The sequence below is a fragment of the Gasterosteus aculeatus genome, unplaced genomic scaffold (genome assembly GCF_964276395.1).
Source record: "Gasterosteus aculeatus unplaced genomic scaffold, fGasAcu3.hap1.1 HAP1_SCAFFOLD_56, whole genome shotgun sequence".
In the NCBI taxonomy this organism is placed as follows: domain Eukaryota; kingdom Metazoa; phylum Chordata; class Actinopteri; order Perciformes; family Gasterosteidae; genus Gasterosteus; species Gasterosteus aculeatus.
In genome coordinates, this window is record NW_027554911.1 from 18,971 (window position 1) to 40,938 (window position 21,968).

A 21,968-nucleotide genomic window follows, 5' to 3' on the forward strand; every position below is an offset into this window, starting at 1 on the left:
AACGTCCCCATTCATTCTTCTTTTCTCACACTTTTTCCTTTATATACGGAAAATAAAGCAATTTTTGCCAATTTTGCAGGGGATGTAGCTCAGTGGTAGAGCGCATGCTTCGCATGTATGAGGTCCTGGGTTCAATCCCCAGCATCTCCATTAGATATTATGCTCAAAGTTAAAAGGTGTTTCTGCTAAGTTGTTGGGAAATCTCATGATATGAGGAGCCATCAAATGTACCGTCCAACAAGGGGAAAAAAGCACCAACTATAATTTACCAAGTAAATACCACACTCTTACCTAATTATGTGTGTTCCAGAATTGTTCACATGGCAGTCTACATATCAGCCACTTATCCAGTATCTGATATTTCCGAAAAGTTGATTTTATTTTCAACATTGTGGGTTGTTGTGGCCGAGAGGTTAAGGCGATGGACTTGAAATCCATTGGGGTCTCCCCGCGCAGGTTCGAGACCTGCCAGCAACGAAAATAGCTTTAGAGCGCTCTGGTCCGAGCAAAGAGTCATTTTTTGAGTCATTTTGTGATCTCCATACGTTAAAGTTCCACTTTGAAAGTCCAAATTCTCAAGGATTTTTATTTAAAGTGATGCATTCAGTCTTCCCAAGTTGGCTTTCTGCCAGTCATAGTAGGTTTTCCCTTGTAAACGTCCCCATTCATTCTTCTTTTCTCACACTTTTTCCTTTATATACGGAAAATAAAGCAATTTTTGCCAATTTTGCAGGGGATGTAGCTCAGTGGTAGAGCGCATGCTTCGCATGTATGAGGTCCTGGGTTCAATCCCCAGCATCTCCATTAGATATTATGCTCAAAATTAAAAGGTGTTTCTGCTAAGTTGTTGGGAAATCTCATGATATGAGGAGCCATCAAATGTACCGTCCAACAAGGGAAAAAAAGCACCAACTATAATTTACCAAGTAAATACCACACCCTTACCTAATTATGTGTGTTCCAGAATTGTTCACATGGCAGTCTACATATCAGCCACTTATCCAGTATCTGATATTTGTGAAAAGTCAATTTTATTTTCAACATTGTGGGTTGTTGTGGCCGAGAGGTTAAGGCGATGGACTCGAAATCCATTGGGGTCTCCCCGCGCAGGTTCGAGTCCTGCCAGCAACGAAATTCACCTTAGAGCGCTTTGGTCCGAGCAAAGAGTCATTTTTTGAGTCATTTTGTGATCTCCATACGTTAAAGTCCAACTTTGAAAGTCCAAATTCCCAAGGATTTTTATTTAAAGTGACGCATTCAGTCTTCCCAAGTTGGCTTTCTGCAAGTCATAGTAGGTTTTCCCTTGGAAACGTCCCCATTCATTCTTCTTTTCTCACACTTTTTCCTTTATATACGGAAAATAAAGCAATTTTTGCCTATTTTGCAGGGGATGTAGCTCAGTAGTAGAGCTTATGCTTTGCATGTATGAGGTCCTGGGTTCAATCCCCAGCATCTCCATTAGATATTATGCTGAAATTTAAAAGGTGTTTCTGCTAAGTTGTTGGGAAATCTCATGATATGAGGAGCCATCAAATGTAGCGTCCAACAAGGGAAAAAAAGCACCAACTATAATTTACCAAGTAAATACCACATCCTTACCTAATTATGTGTGTTCCAGAATTGTTCACATGGCAGTCTATATATCAGCCACTCAGCCAGTATCTGATATTCGTGAAAAGTCGATTTTATTTTCAACATTGTGGGTTGTTGTGGCCGAGAGGTTAAGGCGATGGACTCGAAATCCATTGGGGTCTCCCCGCGCAGGTTCGAGTCCTGCCAGCAACGAAATTCACCTTAGAGCGCTCTGGTCCGAGCAAAGAGTCACTTTTTGAGTCATTTTGTGATCTCCATACGTTAAAGTCCAACTTTGAAAGTCCAAATTCCCAAGGATTTTTATTTAAAGTGACGCATTCAGTCTTCCCAAGTTGGCTTTCTGCAAGTCATAGTAGGTTTTCCCTTGGAAACGTCCCCATTCATTCTTCTTTTCTCACACTTTTTCCTTTATATACGGAAAATAAAGCAATTTTTGCCTATTTTGCAGGGAATGTAGCTCAGTAGTAGAGCTTATGCTTTGCATGTATGAGGTCCTGGGTTCAATCCCCAGCATCTCCATTAGATATTATGCTGAAATTTAAAAGGTGTTTCTGCTAAGTTGTTGGGAAATCTCATAATATGAGGAGCCATCAAATGTAGCGTCCAACAAGGGAAAAAAAGCACCAACTATAATTTACCAAGTAAATACCACATCCTTACCTAATTATGTGTGTTCCAGAATTGTTCACATGGCAGTCTATATATCAGCCACTCAGCCAGTATCTGATATTCGTGAAAAGTCGATTTTATTTTCAACATTGTGGGTTGTTGTGGCCGAGAGGTTAAGGCGATGGACTCGAAATCCATTGGGGTCTCCCCGCGCAGGTTCGAGTCCTGCCAGCAACGAAATTCACCTTAGAGCGCTCTGGTCCGAGCAAAGAGTCATTTTTTGAGTCATTTTGTGATCTCCATACGTTAAAGTCCCACTTTGAAAGTCCAAATTCCCAAGGATTTTTATTTAAAGTGATGCATTCAGTCTTCCCAAGTTTGCTTTCTGCCAGTCATAGTAGGTTTTCCCTTGTAAACGTCCCCATTCATTCTTCTTTTCTCACACTTTTTCCTTTATATACGGAAAATAAAGCAATTTTTGCCAATTTTGCAGGGGATGTAGCTCAGTGGTAGAGCGCATGCTTCGCATGTATGAGGTCCTGGGTTCAATCCCCAGCATCTCCATTAGATATTATGCTCAAAGTTAAAAGGTGTTTCTGCTAAGTTGTTGGGAAATCTCATGATATGAGGAGCCATCAAATGTACCGTCCAACAAGGGGAAAAAAGCACCAACTATAATTTACCAAGTAAATACCACACTCTTACCTAATTATGTGTGTTCCAGAATTGTTCACATGGCAGTCTATATATCAGCCACTCAGCCAGTATCTGATATTCGTGAAAAGTCGATTTTTTTATTCAACATTGTGGGTTGTTGTGGCCGAGAGGTTAAGGCGATGGACTCGAAATCCATTGGGGTCTCCCCGCGCAGGTTCGAGTCCTGCCAGCAACGAAATTCACCTTAGAGCGCTCTGGTCCGAGCAAAGAGTCATTTTTTGAGTCATTTTGTGATCTCCATACGTTAAAGTCCAACTTTGAAAGTCCAAATTCCCAAGGATTTTTATTTAAAGTGACGCATTCAGTCTTCCCAAGTTGGCTTTCTGCAAGTCATAGTAGGTTTTCCCTTGGAAACGTCCCCATTCATTCTTCTTTTCTCACACTTCTTCCTTTATATACGGAAAACAAAGTAATTTTTGCCAATTTTGCAGGGGATGTAGCTCAGTGGTAGAGCGCATGCTTCGCATGTATGAGGTCCTGGGTTCAATCCCCAGCATCTCCATTAGATATTATGCTGAAATTTAAAAGGTGTTTCTGCTAAGTTGTTGGGAAATCTGATGATATGAGGAGCCATCAAATGTACCGTCCAACAAGGGAAAAAAAGCACCAACTATAATTTACCAAGTAAATACCACATCCTTACCTAATTATGTGTGTTCCAGAATTGTTCACATGGCAGTCTATATATCGGCCACTTAGCCAGTATCTGATATTTGTGAAAAGTCGATTTTATTTTCAACATTGTGGGTTGTTGTGGCCGAGAGGTTAAGGCGATGGACTCGAAATCCATTGGGGTCTCCCCGCGCAGGTTCGAGTCCTGCCAGCAACGAAAATCACCTTAGAGCGCTCCGTTCCGAGCAAAGAGTAATTTTTGAGTAATTTTTTGATCTCCACACGTCAAAGTCCAGCTTTGAAAGTCCAAATTCCCAAGGATTTTTATTTAAAGTGATGCATTCAGTCTTCCCAAGTTGGCTTTCTGCCAGTCATAGTAGGTTTTCCCTTGGAAACGTCCCCATTCATTCTTCTTTTCTCACACTTTTTCCTTTATATACGGAAAATAAAGCAATTTTTGCCAATTTTGCAGGGGATGTAGCTCAGTGGTAGAGCGCATGCTTCGCATGTATGAGGTCCTGGGTTCAATCCCCGGCATCTCCATTAGATATTATGCTGAAATTTAAAAGGTGTTTCTGCTAAGTTGTTGGGAAATCTGATGATATGAGGAGCCATCAAATGTACCGTCCAACAAGGGAAAAAAAGCACCAACTATAATTTACCAAGTAAATACCACATCCTTACCTAATTATGTGTGTTCCAGAATTGTTCACATGGCAGTCTATATATCAGCCACTTAGCCAGTATCTGATATTTGTGAAAAGTCGATTTTATTTTCAACATTGCGGGTTGTTGTGGCCGAGAGGTTAAGGCGATGGACTCGAAATCCATTGGGGTCTCCCCGCGCAGGTTCGAGTCCTGCCAGCAACGAAAATAGCTTTAGAGCGCTCTGGTCCAAGCAAAGAGTCATTTTTTGAGTCATTTTTTGATCTCCATACGTTAAAGTCCAACTTTGAAAGTCCAAATTCCCTTGGATTTTTATTTAAAGTGATGCATTCAGTCTTCCCAAGTTGGCTTTCTGCCAGTCATAGTAGGTTTTCCCTTGGAAACGTCCCCATTCATTCTTCTTTTCTCACACTTTTTCCTTTATATACGGAAAATAAAGCAATTTTTGCCAATTTTGCAGGGGATGTAGCTCAGTGGTAGAGCGCATGCTTTGCATGTATGAGGTCCTGGGTTCAATCCCCAGCATCTCCATTAGATATTATGCTCAAATTGAAAAGGTGTTTCTGCTAAGTTGTTGGGAAATCTCCTGATATGAGGAGCCATCAAATGTACCGTCCAACAAGGGAAAAAAAGCACCAACTATAATTTACCAAGTAAATACCACACTCTTACCTAATTATGTGTGTTCCAGAATTGTTCACATGGCAGTCTACATATCAGCCACTTATCCAGTATCTGATATTTCCGAAAAGTTGATTTTATTTTCAACATTGTGGGTTGTTGTGGCCGAGAGGTTAAGGCGATGGACTTGAAATCCATTGGGGTCTCCCCGCGCAGGTTCGAGTCCTGCCAGCAACGAAAATAGCTTTAGAGCGCTCTGGTCCGAGCAAAGAGTCATTTTTTGAGTCATTTTGTGATCTCCATACGTTAAAGTCCCACTTTGAAAGTCCAAATTCCCAAGGATTTTTATTTAAAGTGACGCATTCAGTCTTCCCAAGTTGGCTTTCTGCCAGTCATAGTAGGTTTTCCCTTGGAAACGTCCCCATTCATTCTTCTTTTCTCACACTTTTTCCTTCATATACGGAAAATAAAGCAATTTTTGCCTATTTTGCAGGGGATGTAGCTCAGTAGTAGAGCTTATGCTTTGCATGTATGAGGTCCTGGGTTCAATCCCCAGCATCTCCATTAGATATTATGCTGAAATTTAAAAGGTGTTTCTGCTAAGTTGTTGGGAAATCTCATGATATGAGGAGCCATCAAATGTACCGTCCAACAAGGGAAAAAAAGCACCAACTATAATTTACCAAGTAAATACCACACCCTTACCTAATTATGTGTGTTCCAGAATTGTTCACATGGCAGTCTACATATCAGCCACTTATCCAGCATCTGATATTTCCGAAAAGTTGATTTTATTTTCAACATTGTGGGTTGTTGTGGCCGAGAGGTTAAGGCGATGGACTTGAAATCCATTGGGGTCTCCCCGCGCAGGTTCGAGTCCTGCCAGCAACGAAAATAGCTTTAGAGCGCTCTGGTCCGAGCAAAGTGTCATTTTTTGAGTCATTTTGTGATCTCCATACGTTAAAGTCCCACTTTGAAAGTCCAAATTCCCAAGGATTTTTATTTAAAGTGATGCATTCAGTCTTCCCAAGTTGGCTTTCTGCCAGTCATAGTAGGTTTTCCCTTGTAAACGTCCCCATTCATTCTTCTTTTCTCACACTTTTTCCTTTATATACGGAAAATAAAGCAATTTTTGCCAATTTTGCAGGGGATGTAGCTCAGTGGTAGAGCGCATGTATGAGGTCCTGGGTTCAATCCCCGGCATCTCCATTAGATATTATGCTGAAATTTAAAAGGTGTTTCTGCTAAGTTGTTGGGAAATCTGATGATATGAGGAGCCATCAAATGTACCGTCCAACAAGGGAAAAAAAGCACCAACTATAATTTACCAAGTAAATACCACATCCTTACCTAATTATGTGTGTTCCAGAATTGTTCACATGGCAGTCCATATATCAGCCACTTAGCCAGTATCTGATATTTGTGAAAAGTCGATTTTATTTTCAACATTGTGGGTTGTTGTGGCCGAGAGGTTAAGGCGATGGACTCGAAATCCATTGGGGTCTCCCCGCGCAGGTTCGAGTCCTGCCAGCAACGAAATTCACCTAAGAGCGCTCTGGTCCAAGCAAAGAGTCATTTTTTGAGTCATTTTGTGATGTCCATACGTTAAAGTCCAACTTTGAAAGTCCAAATTCCCATGGATTTTTATTTAAAGTGACGCATTCAGTCTTCCCAAGTTGGCTTTCTGCCAGTCATAGTAGGTTTTCGCTTGGAAACATCGGCATTCATTCTTTTTTTCTCACACTTCTTCCTTTATATACGGAAAACAAAGTAATTTTTGCCAATTTTGCAGGGGATGTAGCTCAGTGGTAGAGCGCATGCTTTGCATGTATGAGGTCCTGGGTTCAATCCCCAGCATCTCCATTAGATATTATGCTCAAATTTAAAAGGTGTTTCTGCTAAGTTGTTGGGAAATCTCATGATATGAGGAGCCATCAAATGTACTGTCCAACAAGGGAAAAAAAGCACCAACTATAATTTACCAGGTAAATACCACACCCTTACCTAATTATGTGTGTTCCAGAATTGTTCACATGGCAGTCTACACATCAGCCACTTAGCCAGTATCTGATATTTGCGAAAAGTCGATTTTATTTTCAACATTGTGGGTTGTTGTGGCCGAGAGGTTAAGGCGATGGACTTGAAATCCATTGGGGTCTCCCTGCGCAGGTTCGAGTCCTGCCAGCAACGAAAATAGCTTTAGAGCGCTCTGGTCCGAGCAAAGAGTCATTTTTTGAGTCATTTTGTGATCTCCATACGTTAAAGTCCCACTTTGAAAGTCCAAATTCCCAAGGAATTTTATTTAAAGTGACGCATTCAGTCTTCCCAAGTTGGCTTTCTGCCAGTCATAGTAGGTTTTCCCTTGGAAACGTCCCCATTCATTCTTCTTTTCTCACACTTTTTCCTTTATATACGGAAAATAAAGCAATTTTTGCCAATTTTGCAGGGGATGTAGCTCAGTGGTAGAGCGCATGTATGAGGTCCTGGGTTCAATCCCCGGCATCTCCATTAGATATTATGCTGAAATTTAAAAGGTGTTTCTGCTAAGTTGTTGGGAAATCTGATGATATGAGGAGCCATCAAATGTACCGTCCAACAAGGGAAAAAAAGCACCAACTATAATTTACCAAGTAAATACCACATCCTTACCTAATTATGTGTGTTCCAGAATTGTTCACATGGCAGTCTATATATCAGCCACTTAGCCAGTATCTGATATTTGTGAAAAGTCGATTTTATTTTCAACATTGTGGCCGAGAGGTTAAGGCGATGGACTTGAAATCCTTTGGGGTCTCCCCGCACAGGTTCGAGTCCTGCCAGCAACGAAAATAGCTTTAGAGCGCTCTGGTCCAAGCAAAGAGTCATTTTTTGAGTCATTTTTTGATCTCCATACGTTAAAGTCCAGCTTTGAAAGTCCAAATTCCCTTGGATTTTTATTTAAAGTGATGCATTCAGTCTTCCCAAGTTGGCTTTCTGCCAGTCATAGTAGGTTTTCCCTTGGAAACGTCCCCATTCATTCTTCTTTTCTCACACTTTTTCCTTTATATACGGAAAATAAAGCAATTTTTGCCAATATTGCAGGGGATGTAGCTCAGTGGTAGAGCGCATGCTTCGCATGTATGAGGTCCTGGGTTCAATCCCCAGCATCTCCATTAGATATTATGCTGAAATTTAAAAGGTGTTTCTGCTAAGTTGTTGGGAAATCTGATGATATGAGGAGCCATCAAATGTACCGTCCAACAAGGGAAAAAAAGCACCAACTATAATTTACCAAGTAAATACCACATCCTTACCTAATTATGTGTGTTCCAGAATTGTTCACATGGCAGTCTATATATCAGCCACTTAGCCAGTATCTGATATTTGTGAAAAGTCGATTTTATTTTCAACATTGTGGCCGAGAGGTTAAGGCGATGGACTTGAAATCCTTTGGGGTCTCCCCGCACAGGTTCGAGTCCTGCCAGCAACGAAAATAGCTTTAGAGCGCTCTGGTCCAAGCAAAGAGTCATTTTTTGAGTCATTTTTTGATCTCCATACGTTAAAGTCCAGCTTTGAAAGTCCAAATTCCCTTGGATTTTTATTTAAAGTGATGCATTCAGTCTTCCCAAGTTGGCTTTCTGCCAGTCATAGTAGGTTTTCCCTTGGAAACGTCCCCATTCATTCTTCTTTTCTCACACTTTTTCCTTTATATACGGAAAATAAAGCAATTTTTGCCAATATTGCAGGGGATGTAGCTCAGTGGTAGAGCGCATGCTTCGCATGTATGAGGTCCTGGGTTCAATCCCCAGCATCTCCATTAGATATTATGCTGAAATTTAAAAGGTGTTTCTGCTAAGTTGTTGGGAAATCTGATGATATGAGGAGCCATCAAATGTACTGTCCAACAAGGGAAAAAAAGCACCAACTATAATTTACCAAGTAAATACCACATCCTTACCTAATTATGTGTGTTCCAGAATTGTTCACATGGCAGTCTACACATCAGCCACTTAGCCAGTATCTGATATTTGCGAAAAGTCGATTTTATTTTCAACATTGTGGGTTGTTGTGGCCGAGAGGTTAAGGCGATGGACTTGAAATCCATTGGGGTCTCCCCGCGCAGGTTCGAGTCCTGCCAGCAACGAAAATAGCTTTAGAGCGCTCTGGTCCAAGCAAAGAGTCATTTTTTGAGTCATTTTTTGATCTCCATACGTTAAAGTCCAACTTTGAAAGTCCAAATTCCCTTGGATTTTTATTTAAAGTGATGCATTCAGTCTTCCCAAGTTGGCTTTCTGCCAGTCATAGTAGGTTTTCCCTTGGAAACGTCCCCATTCATTCTTCTTTTCTCACACTTTTTCCTTTATATACGGAAAATAAAGCAATTTTTGCCAATTTTGCAGGGGATGTAGCTCAGTGGTAGAGCGCATGTATGAGGTCCTGGGTTCAATCCCCGGCATCTCCATTAGATATTATGCTGAAATTTAAAAGGTGTTTCTGCTAAGTTGTTGGGAAATCTGATGATATGAGGAGCCATCAAATGTACCGTCCAACAAGGGAAAAAAAGCACCAACCATAATTTACCAAGTAAATACCACATCCTTACCTAATTATGTGTGTTCCAGAATTGTTCACATGGCAGTCTATATATCAGCCACTTAGCCAGTATCTGATATTTGTGAAAAGTCGATTTTATTTTCAACATTGTGGGTTGTTGTGGCCGAGAGGTTAAGGCGATGGACTCGAAATCCATTGGGGTCTCCCCGCGCAGGTTCGAGTCCTGCCAGCAACGAAAATCACCTTAGAGCGCTCCGTTCCGAGCAAAGAGTAATTTTTGAGTCATTTTTTGATCTCCACACGTCAAAGTCCAACTTTGAAAGTCCAAATTCCCAAGGATTTTTATTTAAAGTGATGCATTCAGTCTTCCCAAGTTGGCTTTCTGCCAGTCATAGTAGGTTTTCGCTTGGAAACATCGGCATTCATTCTTTTTTTCTCACACTTCTTCCTTTATATACGGAAAACAAAGTAATTTTTGCCAATTTTGCAGGGGATGTAGCTCAGTGGTAGAGCGCATGCTTTGCATGTATGAGGTCCTGGGTTCAATCCCCAGCATCTCCATTAGATATTATGCTCAAAGTTAAAAGGTGTTTCTGCTAAGTTGTTGGGAAATCTCATGATATGAGGAGCCATCAAATGTACCGTCCAACAAGGGAAAAAAAGCACCAACTATAATTTACCAAGTAAATACCACACCCTTACCTAATTATGTGTGTTCCAGAATTGTTCACATGGCAGTCTACACATCAGCCACTTAGCCAGTATCTGATATTTGCGAAAAGTCGATTTTATTTTCAACATTGTGGGTTGTTGTGGCCGAGAGGTTAAGGCGATGGACTTGAAATCCATTGGGGTCTCCCCGCGCAGGTTCGAGTCCTGCCAGCAACGAAAATAGCTTTAGAGCGCTCTGGTCCAAGCAAAGAGTCATTTTTTGAGTCATTTTTTGATCTCCATACGTTAAAGTCCAACTTTGAAAGTCCAAATTCCCTTGGATTTTTATTTAAAGTGATGCATTCAGTCTTCCCAAGTTGGCTTTCTGCCAGTCATAGTAGGTTTTCCCTTGGAAACGTCCCCATTCATTCTTCTTTTCTCACACTTTTTCCTTTATATACGGAAAATAAAGCAATTTTTGCCAATTTTGCAGGGGATGTAGCTCAGTGGTAGAGCGCATGTATGAGGTCCTGGGTTCAATCCCCGGCATCTCCATTAGATATTATGCTGAAATTTAAAAGGTGTTTCTGCTAAGTTGTTGGGAAATCTGATGATATGAGGAGCCATCAAATGTACCGTCCAACAAGGGAAAAAAAGCACCAACCATAATTTACCAAGTAAATACCACATCCTTACCTAATTATGTGTGTTCCAGAATTGTTCACATGGCAGTCTATATATCAGCCACTTAGCCAGTATCTGATATTTGTGAAAAGTCGATTTTATTTTCAACATTGTGGGTTGTTGTGGCCGAGAGGTTAAGGCGATGGACTCGAAATCCATTGGGGTCTCCCCGCGCAGGTTCGACTCCTGCCAGCAACGAAAATCACCTTAGAGCGCTCCGTTCCGAGCAAAGAGTAATTTTTGAGTCATTTTTTGATCTCCACACGTCAAAGTCCAACTTTGAAAGTCCAAATTCCCAAGGATTTTTATTTAAAGTGATGCATTCAGTCTTCCCAAGTTGGCTTTCTGCCAGTCATAGTAGGTTTTCGCTTGGAAACATCGGCATTCATTCTTTTTTTCTCACACTTCTTCCTTTATATACGGAAAACAAAGTAATTTTTGCCAATTTTGCAGGGGATGTAGCTCAGTGGTAGAGCGCATGCTTTGCATGTATGAGGTCCTGGGTTCAATCCCCAGCATCTCCATTAGATATTATGCTCAAAGTTAAAAGGTGTTTCTGCTAAGTTGTTGGGAAATCTCATGATATGAGGAGCCATCAAATGTACCGTCCAACAAGGGAAAAAAAGCACCAACTATAATTTACCAAGTAAATACCACACCCTTACCTAATTATGTGTGTTCCAGAATTGTTCACATGGCAGTCTACACATCAGCCACTTAGCCAGTATCTGATATTTCCGAAAAGTTGATTTTATTTTCAACATTGTGGGTTGTTGTGGCCGAGAGGTTAAGGCGATGGACTTGAAATCCATTGGGGTCTCCCCGCGCAGGTTCGAGTCCTGCCAGCAACGAAAATAGCTTTAGAGCGCTCTGGTCCAAGCAAAGAGTCATTTTTTGAGTCATTTTTTGATCTCCATACGTTAAAGTCCAACTTTGAAAGTCCAAATTCCCTTGGATTTTTATTTAAAGTGATGCATTCAGTCTTCCCAAGTTGGCTTTCTGCCAGTCATAGTAGGTTTTCCCTTGGAAACGTCCCCATTCATTCTTCTTTTCTCACACTTTTTCCTTTATATACGGAAAATAAAGCAATTTTTGCCAATTTTGCAGGGGATGTAGCTCAGTGGTAGAGCGCATGTATGAGGTCCTGGGTTCAATCCCCGGCATCTCCATTAGATATTATGCTGAAATTTAAAAGGTGTTTCTGCTAAGTTGTTGGGAAATCTGATGATATGAGGAGCCATCAAATGTACCGTCCAACAAGGGAAAAAAAGCACCAACTATAATTTACCAAGTAAATACCACACCCTTACCTAATTATGTGTGTTCCAGAATTGTTCACATGGCAGTCTACACATCAGCCACTTAGCCAGTATCTGATATTTGCGAAAAGTCGATTTTATTTTCAACATTGTGGGTTGTTGTGGCCGAGAGGTTAAGGCGATGGACTTGAAATCCATTGGGGTCTCCCCGCGCAGGTTCGAGTCCTGCCAGCAACGAAAATAGCTTTAGAGCGCTCTGGTCCGAGCAAAGAGTCATTTTTTGAGTCATTTTGTGATCTCCATACGTTAAAGTCCCACTTTGAAAGTCCAAATTCCCAAGGATTTTTATTTAAAGTGATGCATTCAGTCTTCCCAAGTTGGCTTTCTGCCAGTCATAGTAAGTTTTCGCTTGGAAACATCGGCATTCATTCTTTTTTTCTCACACTTCTTCCTTTATATACGGAAAACAAAGTAATTTTTGCCAATTTTGCAGGGGATGTAGCTCAGTGGTAGAGCGCATGCTTTGCATGTATGAGGTCCTGGGTTCAATCCCCAGCATCTCCATTAGATATTATGCTCAAATTTAAAAGGTGTTTCTGCTAAGTTGTTGGGAAATCTCATGATATGAGGAGCCATCAAATGTACCGTCCAACAAGGGAAAAAAAGCACCAACTATAATTTACCAAGTAAATACCACACCCTTACCTAATTATGTGTGTTCCAGAATTGTTCACATGGCAGTCTACACATCAGCCACTTAGCCAGTATCTGATATTTGCGAAAAGTCGATTTTATTTTCAACATTGTGGGTTGTTGTGGCCGAGAGGTTAAGGCGATGGACTTGAAATCCATTGGGGTCTCCCCGCGCAGGTTCGAGTCCTGCCAGCAACGAAAATAGCTTTAGAGCGCTCTGGTCCAAGCAAAGAGTCATTTTTTGAGTCATTTTTTGATCTCCATACGTTAAAGTCCAACTTTGAAAGTCCAAATTCCCTTGGATTTTTATTTAAAGTGATGCATTCAGTCTTCCCAAGTTGGCTTTCTGCCAGTCATAGTAGGTTTTCCCTTGGAAACGTCCCCATTCATTCTTCTTTTCTCACACTTTTTCCTTTATATACGGAAAATAAAGCAATTTTTGCCAATTTTGCAGGGGATGTAGCTCAGTGGTAGAGCGCATGTATGAGGTCCTGGGTTCAATCCCCGGCATCTCCATTAGATATTATGCTGAAATTTAAAAGGTGTTTCTGCTAAGTTGTTGGGAAATCTGATGATATGAGGAGCCATCAAATGTACCGTCCAACAAGGGAAAAAAAGCACCAACCATAATTTACCAAGTAAATACCACATCCTTACCTAATTATGTGTGTTCCAGAATTGTTCACATGGCAGTCTATATATCAGCCACTTAGCCAGTATCTGATATTTGTGAAAAGTCGATTTTATTTTCAACATTGAGGGTTGTTGTGGCCGAGAGGTTAAGGCGATGGACTCGAAATCCATTGGGGTCTCCCCGCGCAGGTTCGAGTCCTGCCAGCAACGAAAATCACCTTAGAGCGCTCCGTTCCGAGCAAAGAGTAATTTTTGAGTCATTTTTTGATCTCCACACGTCAAAGTCCAACTTTGAAAGTCCAAATTCCCAAGGATTTTTATTTAAAGTGATGCATTCAGTCTTCCCAAGTTGGCTTTCTGCCAGTCATAGTAGGTTTTCGCTTGGAAACATCGGCATTCATTCTTTTTTTCTCACACTTCTTCCTTTATATACGGAAAACAAAGTAATTTTTGCCAATTTTGCAGGGGATGTAGCTCAGTGGTAGAGCGCATGCTTTGCATGTATGAGGTCCTGGGTTCAATCCCCAGCATCTCCATTAGATATTATGCTCAAAGTTAAAAGGTGTTTCTGCTAAGTTGTTGGGAAATCTCATGATATGAGGAGCCATCAAATGTACCGTCCAACAAGGGAAAAAAAGCACCAACTATAATTTACCAAGTAAATACCACATCCTTACCTAATTATGTGTGTTCCAGAATTGTTCACATGGCAGTCTACACATCAGCCACTTAGCCAGTATCTGATATTTGCGAAAAGTCGATTTTATTTTCAACATTGTGGGTTGTTGTGGCCGAGAGGTTAAGGCGATGGACTTGAAATCCATTGGGGTCTCCCCGCGCAGGTTCGAGTCCTGCCAGCAACGAAAATAGCTTTAGAGCGCTCTGGTCCAAGCAAAGAGTCATTTTTTGAGTCATTTTTTGATCTCCATACGTTAAAGTCCAACTTTGAAAGTCCAAATTCCCTTGGATTTTTATTTAAAGTGATGCATTCAGTCTTCCCAAGTTGGCTTTCTGCCAGTCATAGTAGGTTTTCCCTTGGAAACGTCCCCATTCATTCTTCTTTTCTCACACTTTTTCCTTTATATACGGAAAATAAAGCAATTTTTGCCAATTTTGCAGGGGATGTAGCTCAGTGGTAGAGCGCATGCTTCGCATGTATGAGGTCCTGGGTTCAATCCCCAGCATCTCCATTAGATATTATGCTCAAATTTAAAAGGTGTTTCTGCTAAGTTGTTGGGAAATCTCATGATATGAGGAGCCATCAAATGTACTGTCCAACAAGGGAAAAAAGGCACCAACTATAATTTACCAAGTAAATACCACACCCTTACCTAATTATGTGTGTTCCAGAATTGTTCACATAGCAGTCTACATATCAGCCACTTATCCAGTATTTGATATTTCCGAAAAGTTGATTTTAATTTCAACATTGTGGGTTGTTGTGGCCGAGAGGTTAAGGCGATGGACTTGAAATCCATTGGGGTCTCCCCGCGCAGGTTCGAGTCCTGCCAGCAACGAAAATAGCTTTAGAGCGCTCTGGTCCGAGCAAAGAGTCATTTTTTGAGTCATTTTGTGATCTCCATACGTTAAAGTCCCACTTTGAAAGTCCAAATTCCCAAGGATTTTTATTTAAAGTGACGCATTCAGTCTTCCCAAGTTGGCTTTCTGCCAGTCATAGTAGGTTTTCGCTTGGAAACATCGGCATTCATTCTTTTTTTCTCACACTTCTTCCTTTATATACGGAAAACAAAGTAATTTTTGCCAATTTTGCAGGGGATGTAGCTCAGTGGTAGAGCGCATGCTTCGCATGTATGAGGTCCTGGGTTCAATCCCCAGCATCTCCATTAGATATTATGCTCAAATTTAAAAGGTGTTTCTGCTAAGTTGTTGGGAAATCTCATGATATGAGGAGCCATCAAATGTACTGTCCAACAAGGGAAAAAAAGCACCAACTATAATTTACCAAGTAAATACAACATCCTTACCTAATTATGTGTGTTCCAGAATTGTTCACATGGCAGTCTACACATCAGCCACTTAGCCAGTATCTGATATTTGCGAAAAGTCGATTTTATTTTCAACATTGTGGGTTGTTGTGGCCGAGAGGTTAAGGCGATGGACTTGAAATCCATTGGGGTCTCCCCGCGCAGGTTCGAGTCCTGCCAGCAACGAAAATAGCTTTAGAGCGCTCTGGTCCAAGCAAAGAGTCATTTTTTGAGTCATTTTTTGATCTCCATACGTTAAAGTCCAACTTTGAAAGTCCAAATTCCCTTGGATTTTTATTTAAAGTGATGCATTCAGTCTTCCCAAGTTGGCTTTCTGCCAGTCATAGTAGGTTTTCCCTTGGAAACGTCCCCATTCATTCTTCTTTTCTCACACTTTTTCCTTTATATACGGAAAATAAAGCAATTTTTGCCAATTTTGCAGGGGATGTAGCTCAGTGGTAGAGCGCATGTATGAGGTCCTGGGTTCAATCCCCGGCATCTCCATTAGATATTATGCTGAAATTTAAAAGGTGTTTCTGCTAAGTTGTTGGGAAATCTGATCATATGAGGAGCCATCAAATGTACCGTCCAACAAGGGAAAAAAAGCACCAACTATAATTTACCAAGTAAATACCACACCCTTACCTAATTATGTGTGTTCCAGAATTGTTCACATGGCAGTCTACACATCAGCCACTTAGCCAGTATCTGATATTTGCGAAAAGTCGATTTTATTTTCAACATTGTGGGTTGTTGTGGCCGAGAGGTTAAGGCGATGGACTTGAAATCCATTGGGGTCTCCCCGCGCAGGTTCGAGTCCTGCCAGCAACGAAAATAGCTTTAGAGCGCTCTGGTCCGAGCAAAGAGTCATTTTTTGAGTCATTTTGTGATCTCCATACGTTAAAGTCCCACTTTGAAAGTCCAAATTCCCAAGGATTTTTATTTAAAGTGACGCATTCAGTCTTCCCAAGTTGGCTTTCTGCCAGTCATAGTAGGTTTTCGCTTGGAAACATCGGCATTCATTCTTTTTCTCTCACACTTCTTCCTTTATATACGGAAAACAAAGTAATTTTTGCCAATTTTGCAGGGGATGTAGCTCAGTGGTAGAGCGCATGCTTCGCATGTATGAGGTCCTGGGTTCAATCCCCAGCATCTCCATTAGATATTATGCTCAAATTTAAAAGGTGTTTCTGCTAAGTTGTTGGGAAATCTCATGATATGAGGAGCCATCAAATGTACTGTCCAACAAGGGAAAAAAGGCACCAACTATAATTTACCAAGTAAATACCACACCCTTACCTAATTATGTGTGTTCCAGAATTGTTCACATGGCAGTCTACATATCAGCCACTTATCCAGTATTTGATATTTCCGAAAAGTTGATTTTAATTTCAACATTGTGGGTTGTTGTGGCCGAGAGGTTAAGGCGATGGACTTGAAATCCATTGGGGTCTCCCCGCGCAGGTTCGAGTCCTGCCAGCAACGAAAATAGCTTTAGAGCGCTCTGGTCCGAGCAAAGAGTCATTTTTTGAGTCATTTTGTGATCTCCATACGTTAAAGTCCCACTTTGAAAGTCCAAATTCCCAAGGATTTTTATTCAAAGTGACGCATTCAGTCTTCCCAAGTTGGCTTTCTGCCAGTCATAGTAGGTTTTCCCTTGGAAACATCGGCATTCATTCTTCTTTTCTCACACTTCTTCCTTTATATACGGAAAACAAAGTAATTTTTGCCAATTTTGCAGGGGATGTAGCTCAGTGGTAGAGCGCATGCTTCGCATGTATGAGGTCCTGGGTTCAATCCCCAGCATCTCCATTAGATATTATGCTCAAATTTAAAAGGTGTTTCTGCTAAGTTGTTGGGAAATCTCATGATATGAGGAGCCATCAAATGTACTGTCCAACAAGGGAAAAAAAGCACCAACTATAATTTACCAAGTAAATACCACATCCTTACCTAATTATGTGTGTTCCAGAATTGTTCACATGGCAGTCTACACATCAGCCACTTAGCCAGTATCTGATATTTGCGAAAAGTCGATTTTATTTTCAACATTGTGGGTTGTTGTGGCCGAGAGGTTAAGGCGATGGACTTGAAATCCATTGGGGTCTCCCCGCGCAGGTTCGAGTCCTGCCAGCAACGAAAATAGCTTTAGAGCGCTCTGGTCCAAGCAAAGAGTCATTTTTTGAGTCATTTTGTGATCTCCATACGTTAAAGTCCAACTTTGAAAGTCCAAATTCCCTTGGATTTTTATTTAAAGTGATGCATTCAGTCTTCCCAAGTTGGCTTTCTGCCAGTCATAGTAGGTTTTCCCTTGGAAACGTCCCCATTCATTCTTCTTTTCTCACACTTTTTCCTTCATATACGGAAAATAAAGCAATTTTTGCCAATTTTGCAGGGGATGTAGCTCAGTGGTAGAGCGCATGTATGAGGTCCTGGGTTCAATCCCCGGCATCTCCATTAGATATTATGCTGAAATTTAAAAGGTGTTTCTGCTAAGTTGTTGGGAAATCTCATGATATGAGGAGCCATCAAATGTACTGTCCAACAAGGGAAAAAAGGCACCAACTATAATTTACCAAGTAAATACCACACCCTTACCTAATTATGTGTGTTCCAGAATTGTTCACATGGCAGTCTACATATCAGCCACTTATCCAGTATTTGATATTTCCGAAAAGTTGATTTTAATTTCAACATTGTGGGTTGTTGTGGCCGAGAGGTTAAGGCGATGGACTTGAAATCCATTGGGGTCTCCCCGCGCAGGTTCGAGTCCTGCCAGCAACGAAAATAGCTTTAGAGCGCTCTGGTCCGAGCAAAGAGTCATTTTTTGAGTCATTTTGTGATCTCCATACGTTAAAGTCCCACTTTGAAAGTCCAAATTCCCAAGGATTTTTATTTAAAGTGACGCATTCAGTCTTCCCAAGTTGGCTTTCTGCCAGTCATAGTAGGTTTTCGCTTGGAAACATCGGCATTCATTCTTTTTTTCTCACACTTCTTCCTTTATATACGGAAAACAAAGTAATTTTTGCCAATTTTGCAGGGGATGTAGCTCAGTGGTAGAGCGCATGCTTCGCATGTATGAGGTCCTGGGTTCAATCCCCAGCATCTCCATTAGATATTATGCTCAAATTTAAAAGGTGTTTCTGCTAAGTTGTTGGGAAATCTCATGATATGAGGAGCCATCAAATGTACTGTCCAACAAGGGAAAAAAAGCACCAACTATAATTTACCAAGTAAATACCACATCCTTACCTAATTATGTGTGTTCCAGAATTGTTCACATGGCAGTCTACACATCAGCCACTTAGCCAGTATCTGATATTTGCGAAAAGTCGATTTTATTTTCAACATTGTGGGTTGTTGTGGCCGAGAGGTTAAGGCGATGGACTTGAAATCCATTGGGGTCTCCCCGCGCAGGTTCGAGTCCTGCCAGCAACGAAAATAGCTTTAGAGCGCTCTGGTCCAAGCAAAGAGTCATTTTTTGAGTCATTTTTTGATCTCCATACGTTAAAGTCCAACTTTGAAAGTCCAAATTCCCTTGGATTTTTATTTAAAGTGATGCATTCAGTCTTCCCAAGTTGGCTTTCTGCCAGTCATAGTAGGTTTTCCCTTGGAAACGTCCCCATTCATTCTTCTTTTCTCACACTTTTTCCTTTATATACGGAAAATAAAGCAATTTTTGCCAATTTTGCAGGGGATGTAGCTCAGTGGTAGAGCGCATGTATGAGGTCCTGGGTTCAATCCCCGGCATCTCCATTAGATATTATGCTGAAATTTAAAAGGTGTTTCTGCTAAGTTGTTGGGAAATCTCATGATATGAGGAGCCATCAAATGTACTGTCCAACAAGGGAAAAAAGGCACCAACTATAATTTACCAAGTAAATACCACACCCTTACCTAATTATGTGTGTTCCAGAATTGTTCACATGGCAGTCTACATATCAGCCACTTATCCAGTATTTGATATTTCCGAAAAGTTGATTTTAATTTCAACATTGTGGGTTGTTGTGGCCGAGAGGTTAAGGCGATGGACTTGAAATCCATTGGGGTCTCCCCGCGCAGGTTCGAGTCCTGCCAGCAACGAAAATAGCTTTAGAGCGCTCTGGTCCGAGCAAAGAGTCATTTTTTGAGTCATTTTGTGATCTCCATACGTTAAAGTCCCACTTTGAAAGTCCAAATTCCCAAGGATTTTTATTTAAAGTGACGCATTCAGTCTTCCCAAGTTGGCTTTCTGCCAGTCATAGTAGGTTTTCGCTTGGAAACATCGGCATTCATTCTTTTTTTCTCACACTTCTTCCTTTATATACGGAAAACAAAGTAATTTTTGCCAATTTTGCAGGGGATGTAGCTCAGTGGTAGAGCGAATGCTTCGCATGTATGAGGTCCTGGGTTCAATCCCCAGCATCTCCATTAGATATTATGCTCAAATTTAAAAGGTGTTTCTGCTAAGTTGTTGGGAAATCTCATGATATGAGGAGCCATCAAATGTACTGTCCAACAAGGGAAAAAAAGCACCAACTATAATTTACCAAGTAAATACCACATCCTTACCTAATTATGTGTGTTCCAGAATTGTTCACATGGCAGTCTACACATCAGCCACTTAGCCAGTATCTGATATTTGCGAAAAGTCGATTTTATTTTCAACATTGGGGGTTGTTGTGGCCGAGAGGTTAAGGCGATGGACTTGAAATCCATTGGGGTCTCCCCGCGCAGGTTCGAGTCCTGCCAGCAACGAAAATAGCTTTAGAGCGCTCTGGTCCAAGCAAAGAGTCATTTTTTGAGTCATTTTTTGATCTCCATACGTTAAAGTCCAACTTTGAAAGTCCAAATTCCCTTGGATTTTTATTTAAAGTGATGCATTCAGTCTTCCCAAGTTGGCTTTCTGCCAGTCATAGTAGGTTTTCCCTTGGAAACGTCCCCATTCATTCTTCTTTTCTCACACTTTTTCCTTTATATACGGAAAATAAAGCAATTTTTGCCAATTTTGCAGGGGATGTAGCTCAGTGGTAGAGCGCATGCTTCGCATGTATGAGGTCCTGGGTTCAATCCCCAGCATCTCCATTAGATATTATGCTCAAATTTAAAAGGTGTTTCTGCTAAGTTGTTGGGAAATCTCATGATATGAGGAGCCATCAAATGTACTGTCCAACAAGGGAAAAAAGGCACCAACTATAATTTACCAAGTAAATACCACACCCTTACCTAATTATGTGTGTTCCAGAATTGTTCACATGGCAGTCTACATATCAGCCACTTATCCAGTATTTGATATTTCCGAAAAGTTGATTTTAATTTCAACATTGTGGGTTGTTGTGGCCGAGAGGTTAAGGCGATGGACTTGAAATCCATTGGGGTCTCCCCGCGCAGGTTCGAGTCCTGCCAGCAACGAAAATAGCTTTAGAGCGCTCTGGTCCGAGCAAAGAGTCATTTTTTGAGTCATTTTGTGATCTCCATACGTTAAAGTCCCACTTTGAAAGTCCAAATTCCCAAGGATTTTTATTTAAAGTGACGCATTCAGTCTTCCCAAGTTGGCTTTCTGCCAGTCATAGTAGGTTTTCGCTTGGAAACATCGGCATTCATTCTTTTTTTCTCACACTTCTTCCTTTATATACGGAAAACAAAGTAATTTTTGCCAATTTTGCAGGGGATGTAGCTCAGTGGTAGAGCGCATGCTTCGCATGTATGAGGTCCTGGGTTCAATCCCCAGCATCTCCATTAGATATTATGCTGAAATTTAAAAGGTGTTTCTGCTAAGTTGTTGGGAAATCTCATGATATGAGGAGCCATCAAATGTACTGTCCAACAAGGGAAAAAAAGCACCAACTATAATTTACCAAGTAAATACCACATCCTTACCTAATTATGTGTGTTCCAGAATTGTTCACATGGCAGTCTACACATCAGCCACTTAGCCAGTATCTGATATTTGCGAAAAGTCGATTTTATTTTCAACATTGTGGGTTGTTGTGGCCGAGAGGTTAAGGCGATGGACTTGAAATCCATTGGGGTCTCCCCGCGCAGGTTCGAGTCCTGCCAGCAACGAAAATAGCTTTAGAGCGCTCTGGTCCAAGCAAAGAGTCATTTTTTGAGTCATTTTTTGATCTCCATACGTTAAAGTCCAACTTTGAAAGTCCAAATTCCCTTGGATTTTTATTTAAAGTGATGCATTCAGTCTTCCCAAGTTGGCTTTCTGCCAGTCATAGTAGGTTTTCCCTTGGAAACGTCCCCATTCATTCTTCTTTTCTCACACTTTTTCCTTTATATACGGAAAATAAAGCAATTTTTGCCAATTTTGCAGGGGATGTAGCTCAGTGGTAGAGCGCATGTATGAGGTCCTGGGTTCAATCCCCGGCATCTCCATTAGATATTATGCTGAAATTTAAAAGGTGTTTCTGCTAAGTTGTTGGGAAATCTGATGATATGAGGAGCCATCAAATGTACCGTCCAACAAGGGAAAAAAAGCACCAACTATAATTTACCAAGTAAATACCACACCCTTACCTAATTATGTGTGTTCCAGAATTGTTCACATGGCAGTCTACACATCAGCCACTTAGCCAGTATCTGATATTTGCGAAAAGTCGATTTTATTTTCAACATTGTGGGTTGTTGTGGCCGAGAGGTTAAGGCGATGGACTTGAAATCCATTGGGGTCTCCCCGCGCAGGTTCGAGTCCTGCCAGCAACGAAAATAGCTTTAGAGCGCTCTG

The 21,968-nt window shown here is 41.0% G+C and overlaps 55 non-coding genes across 55 annotated transcripts; all 55 read left to right on the forward strand.

Annotated features, from left to right (window-relative positions):
- Positions 1-78: 78 nt before the first annotated feature.
- trnaa-cgc (transfer RNA alanine (anticodon CGC)) lies at positions 79-150 on the forward strand. Its single transcript has one exon. It is a non-coding gene; the product is annotated as a tRNA-Ala (tRNA).
- A 245-nt stretch (positions 151-395) lies between these two features.
- trnas-uga (transfer RNA serine (anticodon UGA)) lies at positions 396-477 on the forward strand. Its single transcript has one exon. It is a non-coding gene; the product is annotated as a tRNA-Ser (tRNA).
- A 255-nt stretch (positions 478-732) lies between these two features.
- Positions 733-804, forward strand: trnaa-cgc (transfer RNA alanine (anticodon CGC)). Its single transcript has one exon. It is a non-coding gene; the product is annotated as a tRNA-Ala (tRNA).
- A 245-nt stretch (positions 805-1,049) lies between these two features.
- Positions 1,050-1,131, forward strand: trnas-cga (transfer RNA serine (anticodon CGA)). The gene has a single exon. It is a non-coding gene; the product is annotated as a tRNA-Ser (tRNA).
- Positions 1,132-1,386: 255 nt separating this feature from the next.
- On the forward strand, positions 1,387-1,458 carry trnaa-ugc (transfer RNA alanine (anticodon UGC)). The gene has a single exon. It is a non-coding gene; the product is annotated as a tRNA-Ala (tRNA).
- Positions 1,459-1,703: 245 nt separating this feature from the next.
- Positions 1,704-1,785, forward strand: trnas-cga (transfer RNA serine (anticodon CGA)). The gene has a single exon. It is a non-coding gene; the product is annotated as a tRNA-Ser (tRNA).
- A 572-nt stretch (positions 1,786-2,357) lies between these two features.
- Positions 2,358-2,439, forward strand: trnas-cga (transfer RNA serine (anticodon CGA)). Its single transcript has one exon. It is a non-coding gene; the product is annotated as a tRNA-Ser (tRNA).
- Positions 2,440-2,694: 255 nt separating this feature from the next.
- On the forward strand, positions 2,695-2,766 carry trnaa-cgc (transfer RNA alanine (anticodon CGC)). The gene has a single exon. It is a non-coding gene; the product is annotated as a tRNA-Ala (tRNA).
- Positions 2,767-3,012: 246 nt separating this feature from the next.
- Positions 3,013-3,094, forward strand: trnas-cga (transfer RNA serine (anticodon CGA)). The gene has a single exon. It is a non-coding gene; the product is annotated as a tRNA-Ser (tRNA).
- Positions 3,095-3,349: 255 nt separating this feature from the next.
- trnaa-cgc (transfer RNA alanine (anticodon CGC)) lies at positions 3,350-3,421 on the forward strand. The gene has a single exon. It is a non-coding gene; the product is annotated as a tRNA-Ala (tRNA).
- Positions 3,422-3,666: 245 nt separating this feature from the next.
- On the forward strand, positions 3,667-3,748 carry trnas-cga (transfer RNA serine (anticodon CGA)). The gene has a single exon. It is a non-coding gene; the product is annotated as a tRNA-Ser (tRNA).
- A 254-nt stretch (positions 3,749-4,002) lies between these two features.
- trnaa-cgc (transfer RNA alanine (anticodon CGC)) lies at positions 4,003-4,074 on the forward strand. Its single transcript has one exon. It is a non-coding gene; the product is annotated as a tRNA-Ala (tRNA).
- Positions 4,075-4,319: 245 nt separating this feature from the next.
- On the forward strand, positions 4,320-4,401 carry trnas-cga (transfer RNA serine (anticodon CGA)). Its single transcript has one exon. It is a non-coding gene; the product is annotated as a tRNA-Ser (tRNA).
- A 255-nt stretch (positions 4,402-4,656) lies between these two features.
- trnaa-ugc (transfer RNA alanine (anticodon UGC)) lies at positions 4,657-4,728 on the forward strand. The gene has a single exon. It is a non-coding gene; the product is annotated as a tRNA-Ala (tRNA).
- Positions 4,729-4,973: 245 nt separating this feature from the next.
- On the forward strand, positions 4,974-5,055 carry trnas-uga (transfer RNA serine (anticodon UGA)). The gene has a single exon. It is a non-coding gene; the product is annotated as a tRNA-Ser (tRNA).
- Positions 5,056-5,310: 255 nt separating this feature from the next.
- On the forward strand, positions 5,311-5,382 carry trnaa-ugc (transfer RNA alanine (anticodon UGC)). Its single transcript has one exon. It is a non-coding gene; the product is annotated as a tRNA-Ala (tRNA).
- A 245-nt stretch (positions 5,383-5,627) lies between these two features.
- On the forward strand, positions 5,628-5,709 carry trnas-uga (transfer RNA serine (anticodon UGA)). The gene has a single exon. It is a non-coding gene; the product is annotated as a tRNA-Ser (tRNA).
- A 563-nt stretch (positions 5,710-6,272) lies between these two features.
- On the forward strand, positions 6,273-6,354 carry trnas-cga (transfer RNA serine (anticodon CGA)). The gene has a single exon. It is a non-coding gene; the product is annotated as a tRNA-Ser (tRNA).
- A 255-nt stretch (positions 6,355-6,609) lies between these two features.
- On the forward strand, positions 6,610-6,681 carry trnaa-ugc (transfer RNA alanine (anticodon UGC)). The gene has a single exon. It is a non-coding gene; the product is annotated as a tRNA-Ala (tRNA).
- Positions 6,682-6,926: 245 nt separating this feature from the next.
- On the forward strand, positions 6,927-7,008 carry trnas-uga (transfer RNA serine (anticodon UGA)). The gene has a single exon. It is a non-coding gene; the product is annotated as a tRNA-Ser (tRNA).
- An 890-nt stretch (positions 7,009-7,898) lies between these two features.
- Positions 7,899-7,970, forward strand: trnaa-cgc (transfer RNA alanine (anticodon CGC)). The gene has a single exon. It is a non-coding gene; the product is annotated as a tRNA-Ala (tRNA).
- Positions 7,971-8,542: 572 nt separating this feature from the next.
- trnaa-cgc (transfer RNA alanine (anticodon CGC)) lies at positions 8,543-8,614 on the forward strand. The gene has a single exon. It is a non-coding gene; the product is annotated as a tRNA-Ala (tRNA).
- A 245-nt stretch (positions 8,615-8,859) lies between these two features.
- On the forward strand, positions 8,860-8,941 carry trnas-uga (transfer RNA serine (anticodon UGA)). Its single transcript has one exon. It is a non-coding gene; the product is annotated as a tRNA-Ser (tRNA).
- A 563-nt stretch (positions 8,942-9,504) lies between these two features.
- Positions 9,505-9,586, forward strand: trnas-cga (transfer RNA serine (anticodon CGA)). Its single transcript has one exon. It is a non-coding gene; the product is annotated as a tRNA-Ser (tRNA).
- A 254-nt stretch (positions 9,587-9,840) lies between these two features.
- On the forward strand, positions 9,841-9,912 carry trnaa-ugc (transfer RNA alanine (anticodon UGC)). Its single transcript has one exon. It is a non-coding gene; the product is annotated as a tRNA-Ala (tRNA).
- Positions 9,913-10,157: 245 nt separating this feature from the next.
- trnas-uga (transfer RNA serine (anticodon UGA)) lies at positions 10,158-10,239 on the forward strand. The gene has a single exon. It is a non-coding gene; the product is annotated as a tRNA-Ser (tRNA).
- Positions 10,240-10,802: 563 nt separating this feature from the next.
- On the forward strand, positions 10,803-10,884 carry trnas-cga (transfer RNA serine (anticodon CGA)). The gene has a single exon. It is a non-coding gene; the product is annotated as a tRNA-Ser (tRNA).
- Positions 10,885-11,138: 254 nt separating this feature from the next.
- trnaa-ugc (transfer RNA alanine (anticodon UGC)) lies at positions 11,139-11,210 on the forward strand. Its single transcript has one exon. It is a non-coding gene; the product is annotated as a tRNA-Ala (tRNA).
- A 245-nt stretch (positions 11,211-11,455) lies between these two features.
- trnas-uga (transfer RNA serine (anticodon UGA)) lies at positions 11,456-11,537 on the forward strand. Its single transcript has one exon. It is a non-coding gene; the product is annotated as a tRNA-Ser (tRNA).
- A 563-nt stretch (positions 11,538-12,100) lies between these two features.
- On the forward strand, positions 12,101-12,182 carry trnas-uga (transfer RNA serine (anticodon UGA)). Its single transcript has one exon. It is a non-coding gene; the product is annotated as a tRNA-Ser (tRNA).
- Positions 12,183-12,437: 255 nt separating this feature from the next.
- trnaa-ugc (transfer RNA alanine (anticodon UGC)) lies at positions 12,438-12,509 on the forward strand. The gene has a single exon. It is a non-coding gene; the product is annotated as a tRNA-Ala (tRNA).
- A 245-nt stretch (positions 12,510-12,754) lies between these two features.
- On the forward strand, positions 12,755-12,836 carry trnas-uga (transfer RNA serine (anticodon UGA)). The gene has a single exon. It is a non-coding gene; the product is annotated as a tRNA-Ser (tRNA).
- A 563-nt stretch (positions 12,837-13,399) lies between these two features.
- On the forward strand, positions 13,400-13,481 carry trnas-cga (transfer RNA serine (anticodon CGA)). The gene has a single exon. It is a non-coding gene; the product is annotated as a tRNA-Ser (tRNA).
- A 254-nt stretch (positions 13,482-13,735) lies between these two features.
- Positions 13,736-13,807, forward strand: trnaa-ugc (transfer RNA alanine (anticodon UGC)). Its single transcript has one exon. It is a non-coding gene; the product is annotated as a tRNA-Ala (tRNA).
- Positions 13,808-14,052: 245 nt separating this feature from the next.
- trnas-uga (transfer RNA serine (anticodon UGA)) lies at positions 14,053-14,134 on the forward strand. The gene has a single exon. It is a non-coding gene; the product is annotated as a tRNA-Ser (tRNA).
- A 255-nt stretch (positions 14,135-14,389) lies between these two features.
- Positions 14,390-14,461, forward strand: trnaa-cgc (transfer RNA alanine (anticodon CGC)). The gene has a single exon. It is a non-coding gene; the product is annotated as a tRNA-Ala (tRNA).
- Positions 14,462-14,706: 245 nt separating this feature from the next.
- Positions 14,707-14,788, forward strand: trnas-uga (transfer RNA serine (anticodon UGA)). The gene has a single exon. It is a non-coding gene; the product is annotated as a tRNA-Ser (tRNA).
- Positions 14,789-15,043: 255 nt separating this feature from the next.
- trnaa-cgc (transfer RNA alanine (anticodon CGC)) lies at positions 15,044-15,115 on the forward strand. The gene has a single exon. It is a non-coding gene; the product is annotated as a tRNA-Ala (tRNA).
- Positions 15,116-15,360: 245 nt separating this feature from the next.
- Positions 15,361-15,442, forward strand: trnas-uga (transfer RNA serine (anticodon UGA)). Its single transcript has one exon. It is a non-coding gene; the product is annotated as a tRNA-Ser (tRNA).
- A 563-nt stretch (positions 15,443-16,005) lies between these two features.
- trnas-uga (transfer RNA serine (anticodon UGA)) lies at positions 16,006-16,087 on the forward strand. Its single transcript has one exon. It is a non-coding gene; the product is annotated as a tRNA-Ser (tRNA).
- A 255-nt stretch (positions 16,088-16,342) lies between these two features.
- Positions 16,343-16,414, forward strand: trnaa-cgc (transfer RNA alanine (anticodon CGC)). Its single transcript has one exon. It is a non-coding gene; the product is annotated as a tRNA-Ala (tRNA).
- A 245-nt stretch (positions 16,415-16,659) lies between these two features.
- Positions 16,660-16,741, forward strand: trnas-uga (transfer RNA serine (anticodon UGA)). The gene has a single exon. It is a non-coding gene; the product is annotated as a tRNA-Ser (tRNA).
- A 255-nt stretch (positions 16,742-16,996) lies between these two features.
- trnaa-cgc (transfer RNA alanine (anticodon CGC)) lies at positions 16,997-17,068 on the forward strand. Its single transcript has one exon. It is a non-coding gene; the product is annotated as a tRNA-Ala (tRNA).
- Positions 17,069-17,313: 245 nt separating this feature from the next.
- Positions 17,314-17,395, forward strand: trnas-uga (transfer RNA serine (anticodon UGA)). The gene has a single exon. It is a non-coding gene; the product is annotated as a tRNA-Ser (tRNA).
- Positions 17,396-17,958: 563 nt separating this feature from the next.
- On the forward strand, positions 17,959-18,040 carry trnas-uga (transfer RNA serine (anticodon UGA)). The gene has a single exon. It is a non-coding gene; the product is annotated as a tRNA-Ser (tRNA).
- A 255-nt stretch (positions 18,041-18,295) lies between these two features.
- Positions 18,296-18,367, forward strand: trnaa-cgc (transfer RNA alanine (anticodon CGC)). Its single transcript has one exon. It is a non-coding gene; the product is annotated as a tRNA-Ala (tRNA).
- A 245-nt stretch (positions 18,368-18,612) lies between these two features.
- On the forward strand, positions 18,613-18,694 carry trnas-uga (transfer RNA serine (anticodon UGA)). The gene has a single exon. It is a non-coding gene; the product is annotated as a tRNA-Ser (tRNA).
- Positions 18,695-19,257: 563 nt separating this feature from the next.
- trnas-uga (transfer RNA serine (anticodon UGA)) lies at positions 19,258-19,339 on the forward strand. The gene has a single exon. It is a non-coding gene; the product is annotated as a tRNA-Ser (tRNA).
- Positions 19,340-19,594: 255 nt separating this feature from the next.
- On the forward strand, positions 19,595-19,666 carry trnaa-cgc (transfer RNA alanine (anticodon CGC)). Its single transcript has one exon. It is a non-coding gene; the product is annotated as a tRNA-Ala (tRNA).
- Positions 19,667-19,911: 245 nt separating this feature from the next.
- trnas-uga (transfer RNA serine (anticodon UGA)) lies at positions 19,912-19,993 on the forward strand. Its single transcript has one exon. It is a non-coding gene; the product is annotated as a tRNA-Ser (tRNA).
- A 255-nt stretch (positions 19,994-20,248) lies between these two features.
- Positions 20,249-20,320, forward strand: trnaa-cgc (transfer RNA alanine (anticodon CGC)). Its single transcript has one exon. It is a non-coding gene; the product is annotated as a tRNA-Ala (tRNA).
- Positions 20,321-20,565: 245 nt separating this feature from the next.
- trnas-uga (transfer RNA serine (anticodon UGA)) lies at positions 20,566-20,647 on the forward strand. Its single transcript has one exon. It is a non-coding gene; the product is annotated as a tRNA-Ser (tRNA).
- A 255-nt stretch (positions 20,648-20,902) lies between these two features.
- Positions 20,903-20,974, forward strand: trnaa-cgc (transfer RNA alanine (anticodon CGC)). The gene has a single exon. It is a non-coding gene; the product is annotated as a tRNA-Ala (tRNA).
- Positions 20,975-21,219: 245 nt separating this feature from the next.
- Positions 21,220-21,301, forward strand: trnas-uga (transfer RNA serine (anticodon UGA)). The gene has a single exon. It is a non-coding gene; the product is annotated as a tRNA-Ser (tRNA).
- A 563-nt stretch (positions 21,302-21,864) lies between these two features.
- trnas-uga (transfer RNA serine (anticodon UGA)) lies at positions 21,865-21,946 on the forward strand. Its single transcript has one exon. It is a non-coding gene; the product is annotated as a tRNA-Ser (tRNA).
- Positions 21,947-21,968: the final 22 nt, after the last annotated feature.